A 15,994-nucleotide genomic window follows, 5' to 3' on the forward strand; every position below is an offset into this window, starting at 1 on the left:
AAGTACTCAGATTGTTTTACTTAAGTAAAAGTATCAATACTGCAAAGTAGAAATACTCAGTTACAAGTAAGAGTCCGGAATTCAAAATGTACTTGAGTAAAAGTACAAAAGTATTGGTATCGAAATGTACTTTGTAAGTATCGACGCATTGTGAGCTTGCAGATCTGCTATTTTCAAAAGATTTTAACATATTTTATGCACTTGAAAACTTGTGAAATGGGACATTCTGCATAATGAGTACTTTCTACTTTTGGTACTTCCAAGTACATTTTGAAACCAATACTGTTGTACTTTTACTCAAGTACATTTTGAATTCCTTTTACTTGTAACAGAGTATCTTTACATTGCAGTATTGATACTTTTACTTAAGTCAAAAAATGTAGTACTTTTTGCACCACTGAAAATCGGGAGGCCAAGTTGAAAGCGGTTTAGTGTGTCTGTGGGTGAAGTATTAACCATTGGGTTCATTGGAAGACGGGTTATTTTTGTTCATTTCCTGAAAGGTAACATTTTTGATAAGCAATGTTTATACACCCGATAGGGACCATATCGACGCTGGCAGGCAGAAACCCTCTTATCTCTATCTAGGGGAAAGGAACTGGTTTGAATAACGTGTTCCTTCCAGGGACGTGCAGGGGTCTTCAACAGGGGGTCCGGGACCCCTAGGGGGTCCTCAGAGTTACTACAAGGGGTCCGCCAAATCTTTATGTGATATAATTTTTCTTTTTACCATAACCACTCGAAACCTAGCATCCCTTTTCTGAGGAGAACTTTAGCCAAAAATAGCCGATCTACAAGCCCACAACGCCTCGCGCTGCGAGGCGTTGTGGGCTTGTAGATCGGCTATTTTTGGCAAAGAGGTATAGGTGTAGAGGGAAAAAAGAGCAGACCAAGTAAACAAAAAAAAAGTATAATTTACTTGAGCACCTGCCCCTCAAAATGTCTGTGCACGCCACTGCCCCTGTCAGGTGATAAGAAGCGGCCTGCTCACTCCTCATGCATTGAAGGAGGCACGAGCTCAGTTCGGGGCTCTCCCCAGGCTGGCAGAGGGAGAGTAGCGGCCAGGATTACAAGCTTAGGCATTGGCACTGCGGGTGAAAAAATGGGTTACAAAATTGTGGAATAAAAAAAATTGGGGGGGAAATAGAAACCATCTCCATATTTTAACTTTTTATGTTTTGTCATACATTAATGACCTAATTGATTGTACAACAGTGTCACACAAAAGTATCAAAAATTGCAGATCTACAAGCTTAAAATGCGTTGTGATTTTTGCTATTTTTTTTATTTGAATCCTGAAAAGTAAGAGGTTTTTTTTGTGTGAAAATGGCAGATCTACAAGCTCACAACATGTCTCATCACGATGATTTGTGCGACACACTTGAATGTCGAAGTAGGGCATTAAATTTACGAAAAATACGGAGATACAAGGTTTCTGCCCGACAGCGGCGATATGTGTGTGGTTTACAAATACCTTTACCCATTAAGACCTGGAACTGTGTCATTTTTAGAGTTGAGATAAAAAGCATTATTTTACACTTTGGGCTATTCAAAAATAGCAGATATACAAGCTCATAGCGCGGCACCGAGTGCCGCGCTATGAGCTTGTATATCTGCTATTTTTGAAAAATCGTGAAAATGTGTGCAAATCTTTGAATATATATATTCTTAAAGCGAACATTTTTAACTCAAATCGTTGCTTCTGGGGGGTCCCTCGAACAAAACATTTTGATGGGGTCGGCGGCCAAATACATATAATTGTGGGGGTCCTTGACATGAAAAAGTTTGAGCACCACTGATATAGAAACATACGTTTTTCAGAATACTGTTGAGATTTAGGAGACATGTAGAATCGGCTTCAGGTCTTAATGGGTTATAATGGAGGCAGATGAGATGGCAAGGTAATGGCAAACAGCACACCGACTGATGCATAATTGGAGGACGGTTATTTATTTGCCACCGCCATCTCATCCCGCTTGTTTTCCCAATCCATTATCTCCTTAATTATAGCCATAATCACAATGATTTCTTGCTTATCGTCAGCCCATAAAGCAAGCTCAATGGAAATGTGATGGAGCTCTTTCTTTATGGGGCTGATTTAATTGGGAATCCAGCTGCCTTCTCCCAAACACAAGCGTCTGCGTTTTGCTTCTCAAATTGCATTTGATTGTTTTCAGAGCACTGATGGATTTAACACAGAGAGGCTATATTTAACCTTGTGTGTCTACTCTGGGGCGTGTAGTCATGCACTGAGTGAGCACTGTGCTATGGAAATGGCAGCCGTCGCTTTATCTACCTAGCGGCTAATGGGAGGGACGCGCTCCATGATTCAATTCCGTTTGTTGTTTGTTTTGCTCGTCTCAGTTTATTTATTGTATGACGTGTAAAAAGAAAAAAGAAAAAATGTAAGGAAAGAAAAAGTGAACACCAGCTATGTTTGTACATTAGTTGTTGCATTTTGTAGTTGTAATGTATTTGAAAAAGGTGTCCTGCCAGGGGGGAGAGAGAATATTTGTTCCGTTTAGAACGTTCTGAATTATTTCACATTTTTCAAAAATGTGATTTGTGACATTCTGTGTGTATTTGTTCGCATCTGAAAAGGTTTTGGGGTGGTATTGAGTTCACAGGTTCACAATACAGCCTCCATCTGGGATCGCACAGAGATTGGAGCTTACACCGAACCGCTCCTGGTTCGGACCAATCAGCGGCGGGCCAGGGGCGGGATCTTGGGGAGACCGGATGTGACGCCATCGAGAAGCGCTTATTGCGTTGTACAGTAGTTCTTTCACTATTCATCATGGTTGAATAGTATACAAAAGAACTACTGCTGGTGCAGCTACTATACGTCATGTAGACACGTCAATATGATTGGTTAGAGTTAGCACGCCCAGATGGTGAGGTGATAGACAGACGGTCCCATCCAATCACCTGCCAAGTAGCTTGAAAAAATGGACCGCCGTCTTGCAGCGGTTTTGCTACCGAGGTCCCAGATGGAAGTAAGCTGTGAAACAAGTGTGTGAAGCCTCTTCCATCTGGCGGAGTCAGCTTGACAGCCACTGATCTATGTATGACTCCAAATATGAGGAATATTTTAGCCTGATCCCAGCCCCATTCATTGCCTTAAGTCAATATTACAAATGTTACAAATATTCAAAAAGAATATGCATGTACAAGACATTTGGCTCTCGTCGGTCCAGCGGTTTGCGGGATTATCTCTGGACAATCACAGACGGGCGGACAGACAGACAGACAGACAGACAGACAGACAGACAGACAGACACTTATAGATGGCTATGGCTTCCTGTGGAGCCATGCCATAAAAGCTTCTCAGCGCTTGGTCTGGAGAACAGTGCCTGCGTGGTTGTATGTCTTCAGAAGTGTGCTGTACACAGCATTAGGTGGTAATACTATACAATATGCAGTGGTGGTAGAAGTACTCAAGTTTCTTTACTTGAGTAAAAGTATCACATGTTTGTAGATCGGCTATTTTCAAATGGCCGAAATGTATGCAGAGCTGAAGCGGTTAATATATGTTGTGTAACAATAATAAAATCTACAAAGTAACTAGTAACTAAAGTTTTCAAATAATTGTAGTGGAATAAAGAGGCAAAACATGCCTCTGAGATGTAGTGGAGTAAAAGTACTACTTATAAGTACAGTACTTGAGCAAATGTACTTAATTACCTTACGCCACTGATAGTGTGAGAAAAAAACAACAACAGTGAGTGGAAGGATTCTCCTGACTGCTCCGTCCTTGACTGACTGACAGCCCAGCGTACAGCATGCCCATCACAGACTCTTGGTTTCTACCCACCATCCTCTCTGCTATACTCCCCTATCTTCTCCTCCTCTCTGCTATACTCCCCTATCTTCTCCTCCTCTCTGCTATACTCCCCTATCTTCTCCTCCTCTCTGCTATACTCCCCTATCTTCTCCTCCTCTCTGCTATACTCCCCTATCTTCTCCTCCTCTCTGCTATACTCCCCTATCTTCTCCTCCTCTCTGCTATACTCCCCTATCTTCTCCTCCTCTCTGCTATACTCCCATTTCTTCTCCTCCGCTCCACGTATTCTCTCCGATCCGCCGTTGACTGAAGGATCTGAGCGCTTTTTCTTGGCTGGCCGTTTTTCAGAAAACTATTAGGATTTAGAAGACATTTTGTAGAATGGGAACCTCAGGTCTCAATGGGTTAACCCCATTGAGACCTGAAGCCGATTCTACATGTCTCCTAAATCGCAACTTTTCTGAAAAACGTATGTTTCTATATCAGTGGTGCTCAATATTTTTCATGTCAAGGACCCCCAAAACGATATATATTTGGCCGCGGACCCCCATCAAAATATTTTGTTCCAGGGACCCCAAGAAGCAAAGATTTGAGTTAAAAATGTTCGCTTTGAAAATATATATATTCAAAGATTTGCTCACATTTTCAAGATTTTTCAAAAATAGCAGATGTACAAGCTCGTAGCGCGGCACTCGGTGCCGCGCTATGAGCTTGTAGATCTGCTATTTTTGAATAGCCAAAGTGTAAAATAATGCTTTTTAGCTCAAATCTAAAAATGACACAGTTCCGGGTCTAAATGGGGTTAACACGCTTTTCAGCTCATGTCATGATTTTTAACATGCTTGCCTGGACGGGTCCCCCTCACTATGAGGGAATACGTCCAGAGGAGAGCAGTCTGCTGAGCATGCTGTGCTGACAACCAGGCCAACGTTACAAACTAGCAATGGAGATCGTTCTTTTTTTATCGATTTGTATCCCGTCGATCCTGCTCATCAATACGATTCCTTATCGATCCCGCTATCGATCCTTTTCCATTATTGGTAGTTGTGTGGAAATTGGTGCTATAATCTGGGGCACTCTATCACTTTCATTTAATGTCCGCAGACAATCAAAGGTAGAGCTTGTTTGTTGGCTTCAATTGATGCGCAACATTGAAGCAATATGCACATGCAAGCCATTAGATTCATGTTCCTTGTGTTAACCGGTAGTTGGCAAGAAGAAGTCAAAAGCTGTATTAGAACATAAGCCGTGATTTGATTTCAATGATATGACTTTTGTCTCTCGAGACATATGTCATGTTCAGGACCAACTAAAATTTATAAGAGATTTGATGAGCCAAAACCTTATTGATTTTCGATTCTCAATAACTTGATAGAATCGATTCTCGATTCCCATCCCTAGTAGTAACAACGATGCCTTTTGTGCAATTAACATTATAATGCAGGTTCACTTGTGGTTCCTAGAATGGTCCAAAAGTAGAATTGGAGGCAGAGCCTTCAACTATCAGGCTCTTCTCCCGTGGAAACTTCTCCCGAACATTTGTTAATCAAATCTTCACTTCTGGGGGTCCCTGGAACAAAATATTTTGCGATGGGGGTCCGCGACCAAAATACATATCATTTTTGGGGTCCTTGACATGAAAAAGTTTGATAACCACTGGTTTAGGCTACTGGGGGAACTTCCCATGATGTAACTACCAACTGAGATCCTCTTCTCCTCTCCCTCTCTCTCCATCATCAATGCATCTCACTAACCTTTTTTTCCCTGCAGTTTTTCTGCTTTCTTCCATGGATCGTGATCGTGGGTCCCCATTTCAAGATGTTGCTAAATCATTTGGCATGCCTTTTTGTTTTATTAACACGATTAAAAGCTCCCATAAAAGTTCAATGCAGCATTAAATTGCTTTATTTGTAATCAATCCATTTGGTGGTGCAGTAGGGACAGAGCTGTATGTATATCTGCGTTTGCACGTGGGGTGAATGTTAACAGATGACTGCAGGGAATTCTCACGCAAAGTTACAGTAATAGGTTGTCACATAAGATTTACAGCAAAGACAGGTCATTAGATATACTACTAGGGGGAAAAAAGCACCCTTGTTCGGGTGTTTGGTCCCTTCCTACCTGAAAGCCACTCTCATATTAAAAAATAGCAGATATACAAGCTCATAGTGCGGCACCGAGTGAGCTTGTACATCTGCTATTTTTGAAAAATCTTGAACATTATTTTGTGCAAACATTTAAAAAATATATATTTTTTAAAATATATATATCTTTTTTCTGGAGGGTCCCTGGAACATCATACACCCAGTCAAGTTCGGGGGCAGTTGAACTACTGGCCTGCTGAGGGACCCCCGGACTCACAAACTGCACAAACGTTCTCCTGTAATATAGTAGTAAGATAAAAGCTTCAGTTTGACAAGTAATTATTATCCCCTTAACAGGAATTGGTTTTCCCGTGTGTGGATGTCTGATTGTGGGGCGCTGTTAGGTATAATTACATTTGGTTACAACTTACAAGTAACACAGGATCAATTGACATCACTAACAGTGGGACAAATGATGGGGGGACGACGACAATGGTTAATCCCTAGAACCCAACACCCTTCTGGGGGGAACATTCGCCAGAAATAGCCGAAACTACAAGCTAACCAATATATCCGATCTAGGCTGATCTACAGGCCGATCTACTAGCCTCGGCTATTTCTGGCGAAGATATTCTGTGTAGGGAAACGAGAGCTCACCAAATACAGTTGCAACTCGGGTCGAATGGAGGGTTTATTTAGTAACTTTGCATCTTGTGAAAAATGAAAACAGTGTGTTTACAACAGTACCAAGATATTTACGATGAGGCCGACAAAATGGCCAGAGTGGCGCTGTTTTACCCTGCGCCGACCTGTGGGTTCAGAAAGAATTTATTTTAGCGCAAGTGAATGGGTTTTTTGACAAACTTTAGACTAGATTTTCTTACTGTAATAAAAATTGTCATAAATTCTATATGCTTCCAGTCGCTAGTTTAAAGTCTCCTTTCAATCATCAGGATATGCGTTTTGCTAAATTATGGTTCTATTTATTATAAAATTGACGATAAAGTAGGCTATTCTCTAGGAGGGGCGGGATGATTTGATTGACACGCTACACAACCAATAGCATTCATTCCCCGCCCCCCCGCTCTTGATTGACAAGTTACCCAACCAATAATGGTCTGAACTCATTCTGACGCGTATTGAAAGATGGCGGACCTACAGTCTTGCAGCAAAGGCTTCATTTTCGGTCTGTAGAAAGCAGCGGAGGGGGTTCGTCCATCTCATTTATACAGTCTATGGCGCACACGCACCCACACACACACACACGCGCTCGCTCAGTTCAGACGTTAAAAACGCAAGCAGCATTCATGCGGTAGCTATTTTCAGCGAATGTTCGCCTATTATGACCAGAAGAGCGAGATCAGGGTTCATAGTTTCTGAAAAAAGAACAAGGAGTTGAGGTACAGCTCAGGTGAGCTTGTAGATCGACTGTTTCCGTAACTCTGATCAATGTGTCCTGGCCTTTGTTCGTAAGCTTGTTCTGTGCTCCTCTCGTCTCTCTCTGCATTGTGTGTGTGTGTGTGTGTGTGTGTGTGTGTGTGTGTGTGTGTGATCGAGTGTTTGACGAGACAGACAGAAAGGCAGTGGAGAGCAGCAGCAGATGTCCGGGCTAATTGTGCGCTGTTCTGTTCTGAATATTCATGATCATTTTTGACAATTTTTTTTTTTTTAAAGTCGATGCCAGTTGGCATACTCTCATACTCTGCTCCCATATGACGTCGTTCCAAATGCAGGGCACGCTCCAAACGAGCCCCCAGAACCGTTTGAAAGTGCGCCTGCTCGGTGCTCAAGTCGTCCGAGCCTTTTGAGCACCAAAATGTGGTGCTCAAATCAACAAAGGTAAATTAAGGAAAGGACGCCGACGTCATTTTCTCTTTCCAGCAATTCCATCCGGCAGATTTGTCGCACTGGGTGGCAAACTGCAGCCGGGAGTTGGATACATTATTGGAGTCGATGAGGGCCATGTGGTCCAGCTTAAATAATCACTATTCCTGTAAATTAAGACCGAGTATCTTATAAAGGTCTCAATCGTTCAGAAATAGTGATTATTTATAAGCTGTTCCACCTGGCCGTCATTGACTCCAATGTATTCCATCGAACTCCCGGCTGCGGTTTGCCACCCAGTGCGACGAATCTGACGGCCGGAGAAAATTACATTGGTGTCCTTTCCTTAATTATAGCTTCCTTGGCTCAAATGCGGATGATTGAGGGTACTTCTAAGATGCTGAACCCCTAATAAGACGCTGAACCCCTAATAGGCTCTATTCACAGCAGCCATTTTATGAAGACATTCACAGGTGTTACCAATGATACTAATGAAGGCTCTGTTCCATTCTGGTCAAACAGAGTCAGGGTGCTGATATTGTGCATGTTGGCTCACTGGAAACACTCTGTTACACCAGTGGGTCTACAGTTGGGGTCCAGGGACCCTCATGGGCTTCCAAATGGCCCCTTACGGGTGTGTAACTCTGAGAGTGTACAAATAGAACCAAATGACCTTACGGGTCCATTTGGTTCCATTTGTACACTCTCAGAGTTATGGGGGTCGTCGAAACCACTGTTCTACACTAAATGGAACAGAGCCTTCATTAGTATCATTGGTAACACCTGTGAAGGAAGTGATAATATGGCTGCTGTGCATAGAGCCTATTGCTCCTGATGTGCAGGTTGGTGCCTTGCATGGTCTCCTCCGCCATCGGTGTGTGAATGAATGAATAAGTGTGAATGAGTGTGTGTGAATGGGTGAATGTATAATGTACAATCTCTGTAAAGCGCTTCTGGGTTCTTCATGGGCTGGGAGAGCAACTTCATTGAATGGATAGGTGGGGGCGGGGCCGTCCGTTCTCTCTAGGTGGGTCAACATTCACACTGAAGTGACCCACTTAAAATATCCATTTTTTTTTTACACTAGATGATGCAAGTCGAGAGTGATGCAAATTGGGACCCCCAGCATCCATATTCTGGGGGGAACATTAGCTGAAAATAGCTACAATGTAGCTTATACAATACGATGTGACGCGTTGTGAACTTGTAGATTGGCTATTTTTGGCAAAGAGATTTGGTGTAGAGGGAGAAAAATCTGTCAAAGTACAGAGCCAATTCAAGTTGACTTTACTAAGTCTAGGGTTTAATTGGTAACCCATTAAGACCGGGAACGCATCTGTGTCATTTTAGATTTCTTTGGCTGTTAAAAAATAGCAGATATACAAGCTGAATGCCGCGCTATGAGCTTGCAGATCTGCTATTTTTGAAAAATCAGGAAATTATTTACAAATCTTTGAATATATATATTTTTAAAGTTAACATTTGTAACTCAGATCTTTGCTTCTGGGGGGTCCCTGGAACAAAATATTTTGAGATGGGGGTCTGCGGCCAAATACATATAGTTTTGGGGGTCCTTGACATGAAAAGGTTTGAGAACCACTGATGTAGCAACATATGTTTTTTCAAAAAAACTGTTAAGATTTAGAAGACAGCCTAGAATCGGCCTCAGGTCTTAAAGGGCAAGACCACTTTGGTAGAGGTGTGGGTTGTGTAGTTACCTTGCCATGATGTAACTCCAAAGGTAGGCAAGAAATAAAAAATAATTGCTCCATTGATTAGAAATTGATAATTCCAAATATGCTCCTCATTGACTTACATTGTACGGTAAAACAGCTCTCAAAGTCACTCTTTAAGCATGTAAACAAACGCAAACAAAGTTGATTCAGACAATATAGAACATCACCAAACCCAGTACTGTTTTTTTTTTTTTATAAAAATGTCAACTTCCTGTTGATTTTGCCATTTTAATAAGTAGAAAACCTGGACTGGATCCACGGATCTGGATCCAGTAAAATCAACAGGAAGTTGACATTTTTATAAAAAAAACAAACAGTACTGGGTTTGGTGATGCTCTATATTGCCTGAATCAGCTATGTTTGGGTTCATTTATGTGCTAAAAGAGTGACTTTGAGAGCTGTTTTACTGTACAATGTAAGTCAATGAGGAGCCTTTTTTGAATTATCAATTTCTAATCAATGTAGCAATTATTTTTGATTTTCTGCCCACCTTTGGAGTTACATCATGGCAAGGTAACTACACAACCCAAACCTCTACCAAAGTGGTCTTACCCTTTAAGTGGTTAAAGTGAGTGGGACGTCTCTCGGTCAGCATTTGTCAGCTTGCTTGATGAGTAATATTCTTCCTTTCGTAACCTTCAGATGTGTCACTGCAATGCTTCTCTTTTCTTTTTGTCACTACTTTCTGATACTGTCCTCTTGCTGTCTTTGTTGTTAGACTGTTGCTTTATTATATTATTGGAACATAAGGAACAGTGGCGTGCACAGACACACAGAGGGGCAGGTGCTCAAGTAAATTATACTTTTTTTGTTGACTTGGTCTGCTCGTTTTTCCCTCTACACCTATACCTCTTTGCCAAAAATAGCCGATCTACAAGCCCACAACGCCTCGCAGCGTGAGGCGTTGTGGGCTTGTAGATCTGCTATTTTTGGCTAAAGTTCTCCTCAGAAAAGGGATGCTAGGTTTCGAGTGGTTATGGTAAAAAGAAAAATCATATCACATAAAGATTTGGCGGACCCCCAGTAGTAACTCTGAGGACCCCCTAGGGGTCCCGGACCCCCTGTTGAAGACCCCTGTTGTAAACTGGGAAAAAAAAAAAGTGCCCTTTTTTTCAAAAGGGCACTTCTGGTCAAGAGGGCAAAGGGCAGGTGCTCTAGCACCACCTAGAGTCTATCTGTGCACGTCCCTGATAAGGAACATATCTAATAAACAGAATTTCCCCACGGGGATCAATGAAGTTTAATCTCATATTCACCCATCTCTATTCCAAAGACCACAGGACCTAGAAAATGAGCTGTATGCTCCATTCACTTTGCTTTACTGAGGTCATTAAACATGAAAATTGTTTTCTCGCAAACAGCCAAAGTCTGCCGCGCACAGTGAAGGGTTTTATACATATTGAGTTGAGGTTGTTGAAATATGAATATTTTCAAATAGCTGAAGTAGGAAATAGGGCGGTTAATGTCGTTTTTGTAATAATAATCTAAATATGCAAAGTCACTTGTAACTAAAGTTTTCCAATCATTGTAGTGGAGTCAAAAGTACAACATTTGCCTCTAAGATGTAGTGGAGTAGAAGTAAAAAAGTGTTTAAAATGGAAACACTCAAGTAAAGTAAAAGCACCTCAAAACTTTACTCAAATACTGTTAAGTTAGCCTACTTGAGTAAATGTACCTAGTTACTTTCCACCACTGATTGTGCTCTCAGAAATGTGCTCTCAGAAATATGTTGTTTGTCGCTCGGATTTGCTTCAGTTTCACAAATTACCGAAAGCTCGCTGAGTTTAATAACCTAAACAAACATTCACAGCGGGAGATTTTGTTGCATTATTTAGCACCGTTTTCCCCTAAATCAAGAGTTCCTGGCTGGGAGGATTATGAGACAAACATTGAATCACCACACAGAGCTTATTGGCATGCAGTATGACTCATATGTCGTTGTGTTGTTGGGCAGAAACCTTGTATCTCCATGTTTCAACGTTTCATTTGTATGTATTTTTTTCAGGAAATGAACCCTACTTTGTCATAATACTACAGAGTCGCACAATAGTTGAAAGTGTAAGTCTGTGGTTCTCAACCTGTGATTCAGGACCGATTTTGGGGTGGTCCCCAGATGACAGTGAAGTGACCCATTTTTTCACCCAGTGCCAACTGCCTATGTACAGTAATCATGGGCGCTACTCTCCCTCTGCCAGCCTAGGGAGAGCCCAGAACTGAGCTGATGCTTCCTTCAATGCATGAGGAGTGAGCAGGCCGCTTCTCATCACCTGATGGGGGTAGTTTCCCCGGTAGGACGTAGCGCGTGGAAGGAACACGTTATTCCAACCAGTTCCTTTCCCCTCCATCAGGCGCCCCGGCTGACCAGGGGGTGGCAGTATAGAGACCAGGATTACTGAATGTTTTTTTGTGAGGGTACCTACCCTAGGGGACACGTGGAGAACATGCAAACTCCACACAGAAGGGCCCTTTCGCCAACCTCACCTAAGGTATGGGCACTGATGACGCGTAGGAGAGGACACGGCCCCAGGGCCCACAGCGTCCCCGGCGGGAATCGAACCCAGGACCTTCTAGCCCCCCAATTCAAGGACTTTTAAGACTTTTTTTTTAAGACCTCAAATGAAAAGGAAGAAAGAAAATAAAAAAGACCATTACTGCATCAAAAGTAATCAACAAACTATACTATAAAAACTGGTCAAACATTGGCCAAATTTTCTAAATATATAAGAATGAGGCAAAAATGTTGAAAATAGCCGACCAAGCTCACAGCGCCTCGCACTGCGAGGCGCTGTGAGCTTGTAGATCTGCTATTTTCACAATATTTGTCTGTGGAACTGAGTCAAACTAAATTGAATGCCTCAACTAAATGTAATGCCTACAATGCCGAGTGCTTGTCGGGGTGGGGGGGTTCCCAGTTCCCCAAAAATGCGTTGCTAAAATCCGTCTCCTTGCCCTTGGTGGAAAGCTTGATGCATTTCTAAGGCCAATTTCATACTTCGTCGCGCGGACGGTGTCTCGCGGCCGAGCACAGCAGACCTACAAGCTCACGATGCGTCGCGGAGGCGACGCATTGTGAGCTTGTAGGTCTGTTGTTCTCGGCCACGCGACACGATTGCACAACAAAGCATAAATCAGGCTCACCGACCGCTAATCTGAGGTGAAAGGGACAGATTGGCCCCGTGGGGACGGGATATCGTTTGCTGTCTGGGCGGAAACCTTGTAAGTCCAAAAACGTTCCTTTTGAAAACAGGTTCTTTAAGTATGAAGATACAAGGTTTCTGTCCGAGAGCAACAAAATGGTTCTCTCTCTCTCCAAGTTCTGTTCCTTCTACACCTACAGCAGCAGTGGAGGAAAGGAACTAAGCAGAATTACTCAAGTACTGTACTTAAAGGGGAATACCACTCATTTTCAACATTGAACTATGTCTTTAATACACCTTAGAGCTGTTGTGTGGAAATAAGAAAAAAGTCCCCCCCCCCCTTCAAGGTGTACTTTTGGCTCCGCCCCCTCAGCCAAAAGTATATCTTGCGTATGTCAATGATCACATGAACATTTGCGGGGTTTTTTTGTCAAAAAAAAATGTAGGTTTTTTCTTTTTCATTTGTTGTGATGAGTTTGTGATGGTTGCTCGTCATTTCTCCTGGGGCACCCACAGTATCGACGCCCTTGCTTCCATGCCTGTCAGTTACTGACAGGCAGCTCTCTCTCTCTCTCTCTCTCTCTCTCTCTCTCTCTCTCTCTCTCTCTGACTGCCTCTGTAGTGAGCGGTATCTATTGTTCTTTTTGTTGGACAATAGAACTTCACTTTGTTAAACCCACACACTTCAGTGCCGAAGGGATTTTCTATTTGCCACGGTATTGTCTGACACTGGGTGGGGGAGAGAGTTCTATTCTGAAGATGAAATGAGACTCAGGCTCCGGATTAAGCCATTAAGACCGGGAACGCATCTGTGTGTCACTTTTAGATGTCTTTAGCTATTCAAAAATAGCTAAAGACATCACCGAGTGCCGCGCTATGAGCTTGTAGATCTGCTATTTTTGAAAAATTGTGAACATTTTGTGCAAATCTTATATATATATATTGTTTAACTTTAAAGCAAACATTTTTAACTAAAAAAATTGCTTGCGGGGGTCCTTGGAATAACATATTTTGAGATGGGGGTCCGCGGCCAAATACATATCATTTTTGGGGTCCTTGACATGAAAAAGTTTGAGAACCACTGATTAAAGCAACAGTTTAAAAAAAAAACTGTTAGGATTTAGAAGACATTTGTGGAATCCCCAGAAGCAAAGATTTGAGTTACAAAAATGACTAAAAAAGATATACATTCAAAGATGTGCGCACATTTTCAAGATTAAAAAAAAATAGCAGATATACAAGCTCAAAGCGTGGCACCGAGCTTTGAGCTTGTATATCTGCTATTTTTGAATATCCCAAAGAAATCTTAAAATGACACACAGACCGTACCCGGTCGTAATGGGTTAAAAGCCAAGGCCACAAGACACACAATCACCGCTAGCTTTATCCATTCTTCTAGGACGTTTTGAACTATTTCCCTCATTTTAGGCGCGTGCCTGTATTTATGATGCAGAGGTGTACTTCTGAGAGACTGTTCACTATTAACATTTCTCCGCTGCTCCGAGTAGTTTCCGTAGTAATTGTACGGTATCAACAAGCATAGCATAGTAATGGTAAAGGGGTAGTTCAATTAAAAAAAAACTTCTGGGATCATTTTAATGTCTACTCTGGCTTTTGTGTGCAAGTTGCTTGAGTCAATATTTAGACGTTAACACGTCCCTGGTTTTGGTAAGAGCTTGTATTTTATTTTATTCCATTTTTTCATTTTCCCCCCAAAAGAGGAAGAAAAAAAAACATGGCCCCCTCACACATTAGAAGGACAATATCAGTCACCAGAACCAGGGATGTGTGTTTTCTTCTTTTTTTTGGGGGGGGGGGTTTATGCCTTTATTATTTAGAGGGATAGGGAAAGTAGGCTGACAGGAAATGGGGAGAGAGATGGGCAGGTGACACGCACCAAAGGTCGTCGGGAACGGGAGTCGAACCCGCGACACTGCCATTGCAGCCCAAGGTGCCTGGACCGTCACGCTACGGGCCAGGCCAGGAATGTGTGTTTTCAATTAGCCTAACATGATTAAAATTCAGTTTGAAGTTCAATGGGATTTACAGTATAATACTGCACACACACACACACACACACACACACACACACACACACACACACACACACACACACACACACACACACACACACACACACACACACACACACACACACACACACACACACACGTTACCCCCAAAAGCCAAGTGGGGTGACCACCCACTTGGCTATGGGGTCACCCTGGAATCAAACTCTATCAGGCTCTATGAATCCAGCACAAAAAAAATAAAAAACACAACACAATGGGCCCCTTGTTCTTCAGCCAGTGGACGAGGAGGAGACACATCATGGCTGAAATGATGCCATGACACATAACCCCCCCCCCCCCCCCCCCCCCCTTGCACCGCTCTATAGCTCTCCCAAAACACACGAGTAATTTACTGCAGCCTTGTGAGTCATTGAGGGGTTTGACCCCCCCATCCTCTGGTAGCAGGGAATGGTTGTGCTTTAAGCCCTATAGATGTGGTGGTGGGTCTGAGCCATGAGCCTGCCCCTGGCAGGTGGGACACAGCTGGTTCTGTGTGTGTGTGTGTGTGTGTGTGTGTGTGTGTGTGTGTGTGTGTGTGTGTGTGTGTGTGTGTGTGTGTGTGTGTGTGTGTGTGTGTGTGTGTGTGTGTGTGTGTGTGTGTGTGTGTGTGTGTGCGTGCGTGCGAGACCCACTCAGCAAACCGCTTGCACTGGCCAGTAATGTGGAAGTGAGTCATCGCAACGCCTCTGTGAAAGAATGCCATGCTGTTCACGGCTAATTCGGAGTGAGCATATGTGGCTTCACACAGCCTTTGATTCAAACCGCTGGACTAAGTCTAAGTTCAGGACTGACTTTGCTTATTTTTGATATTTTACAACACAGGTTTTGAAAGTGGGGGCCGGTATTTTCTCCCTCTTTTCCTACTCTTTTTTTTTTTAATTTAGAGTCATTTCACATTTTCAGAATATCTTTGTAAAGCGTGGGATCACTGGGATAGGAGTAGAAGGATGACTTATAATAGATGAATTTTCTTTTATTGACTTTATATATTATATGTGCAGGTATATATATACTGTATATGAATGTATGTACTGTATGTGGTATGAGTTTCTGGTTGGGTATACACTGGAATGTTTGTATATATACAGTATATATTTTTTAATTCATGTGTCTGATAATCCCATGTGGGATGGGTCAAGTAATTGTAATAAAAACATTAATTCATTCATTCACAATAAGAGGACCGCAGCCAGAGGCTATGGCTATTTGTGAATCCTTGGCATGGGAACCCCTGTTTTACAATCATCCGCATCCATACAATAATCTTTAGCCTACAAGCAAGCACGTAGGGAAGAGTGCAAGGTAGTGATAATGCTACGACTGTTCTGTTGTGACGTTAGATCACATATAGGCCATA

General features: G+C 42.4%; 1 protein-coding gene across 1 annotated transcript in view; it reads right to left on the reverse strand.

The window, feature by feature from the left end:
• Positions 1-2,824: 2,824 nt before the first annotated feature.
• kiaa0930 overlaps positions 2,825-15,994 on the reverse strand; it is a 504,210-nt gene continuing 491,040 nt past the window's right edge. The window contains exon 11 of the transcript XR_014600168.1: positions 2,825-2,928. The gene's annotated coding sequence lies outside the window, so the exon portion shown is untranslated. The remainder of the gene's footprint in view (positions 2,929-15,994) is intronic.

The sequence above is a fragment of the Gymnoscopelus microlampas genome, assembly GCF_963454915.1.
Source record: "Gymnoscopelus microlampas genome assembly, chromosome: 23".
Lineage (NCBI taxonomy): Eukaryota > Metazoa > Chordata > Actinopteri > Myctophiformes > Myctophidae > Gymnoscopelus > Gymnoscopelus microlampas.